Source organism: Pteropus alecto, unplaced genomic scaffold (assembly GCF_000325575.1).
Source record: "Pteropus alecto unplaced genomic scaffold, ASM32557v1 scaffold9, whole genome shotgun sequence".
In the NCBI taxonomy this organism is placed as follows: Eukaryota; Metazoa; Chordata; class Mammalia; order Chiroptera; family Pteropodidae; genus Pteropus; species Pteropus alecto.
In genome coordinates, this window is record NW_006442106.1 from 408,901 (window position 1) to 411,339 (window position 2,439).

Genomic DNA, 2,439 nt, shown 5'->3' on the forward strand with positions numbered 1-2,439 from the left:
CAAATGGAAGCAGGGTGAACTGCACTGGCATAGAAGAGCAATAAAATCTCAAAGTCTATTTGGATGTACTGGTGTAAAATCACTTGCCCTCTCATTCCCCAAGAGAGTTCTATTTCTTTCTGGCATCCACCAGTTCTTCATTTATTGTTATTTATTTAAAGTTGTGTATCCTCAATCCCAACTGACCCTCTGTACCCTTATTGCCACGTTCTCCTGAATCCATGCCATCATGAGTCCTCCTCTAGATGACTGCAATATATTCCTATTTGATCTCTCTGCCTCCAACTTACTTCCTCTGGAGACCATTCTTCACATTCTTCACACAGCATGATCTTCTCAAATCAATAATCTCATCATGTCACTCTCCTTTTATGGCCCTTAAGTCACTTCTCTCTGCTTACAAATGAAATTCCAACTCCTTAATGTAATCAATAATCCCTGCCATAGTCTTATCTTCTACTGTAATCATGCTGGCTCACCATGCTCTAATCACCCTGACATTTCTGTCCCCCTAAAACAAAGGTTCTATCTTGAACTTGCCAGTTCCTCTGCCTAGACCACTCCTCTGCCAGAACCTCACACAGCCCCTTCTCAAAATTCAGCTCAATCTCTCAGGTGTCAGCTCAAGAGTAACCTCAGAGACAGCTTCTCTGAACCCTTAAACTAAAGTAGCCCCTGCCACTCCCTGACCACTCTCCTTCTCATCACCCTGCTTCATTGCCTCCATAATGTCTAGGTAATTACTCCTGTATTCATATTTACTTGTTATTGTCTATCTCCTTCCATTAAAATGTAACCATTCTCTATGAGTGAGAGACCATAGTTATTTTTTTTACCCTGATATCCTTGGTACTTGATACTTGGCCCAGATCCCACCACATCATAGAAAATAGATACATATTCGTTGAGTGAATGAATGAAATGATAGCTCTTATTGTTAGTGCTGCTACTGGTGACATCATGCATTATCCTTCACTTTGAATATTTTATATCTACACCTTCTTCATATTTGCTAAGCAATATCTATATAATAAAGGTATATTAGCCTAAATTATCAATATTCACCTTGAGGAATGATTCTTGCGGCTTCCAGCAAAAGTACTGGGAGTGCTTTAATCTGCAAGAGAGCTCTCAAGTGATTACTGGCTGGAATTTTTGATGATGGTCTCGGAATAAGATAAAGTGAAGCATCTGAGGACAAATATCTCTGAGCTTTCAAAAATCGACTTCTCTCCATTCTAATTCTTCCACTTATCCATCACACATCAACCAGGAAATAAATATTGAGTGTCTAATATATGCCAGGCTCTGTGCCAAGCCCTGAGATTCCAATGGTGAGCAAAATATCTACATTCCCTGTTCTCATGGATAGTCTTATGAGGAAGATAGATGTTAAGCAAATTCTCACACAAATAAATGTCTTATAATAAACTGAGCTGTGTGTTATGAAGGAATAGTCAAAGATGCAACAAATTAAAAACAAAAAAACTTAAAAAACAATTAAGCTCGATAGTACCAAAAATACTGCAGAATCGATTTAAGAAAAAAATGCGAAAACCTCTATGATGAACAGTAGAAAACAGTGCTGAGAGAAATTAAACTCCTGAGTAAATGGAGAGATAAATTATGTTCATAGATTGGAAGGCTCATAATTGTTCCAGTGTTGATGGTCCCAAATTGATCTACAGATTCAACACAATTTTAATCAAAATACCAGCAGACTTTTTTTGCAGAAATTGATTTATATGGAAATGCAAATGACCTAGAAAAGCCAAAGCAATTTTAAAAAAGAACAAAGTTGGAGAATTTACACTACCTGATTTCAAGAATTATTATAAAACTACAGTAATCAAGGCTGTAGAAATAGTGAAAGACATAAAGATCACTAAAGCAGAAAAGAGATTCAAAAAATAGACCCACTCAAAATCAATTTATTTTTAATAAAGGTACCAAGGCAATTTATCAGAGAAAGTCAAGTCTGGAACTGGATAGCTAGGTAAAGATTTCTTGAGACATAGAAGCGCAAACCATAGATAAAAACCAGATAAATTAGACTATCAAAATTCAAAATTTTTGTTCTTCAAGAACAATTAAGAAAATGAAAAGGCAGGTCATAGAGTGGGAGAAAATATTTATAATACATATATCTAACAGTAGATATTACTAGTACTGAGAACCCAATTTTAAAAAATACTCAAAATTCAATAACATGAATAATTCAAATTTTTAAAAATAGGCAAAGCCTTGAACAGACACTTCACAAAAGAAGATAACACAAAAGGCCAATAAGTACTTGAAAAGATGCTCAATGTCAATAGTCATCAGGAATATACAAATTAAAACCACAGTGACATGCCATGACACAATAATCAGAATGCCTAAAACTTAAGACTAAGTTTTAATACCAGAAAATACCAAGTGTCGGTGAGGATGTGAAGC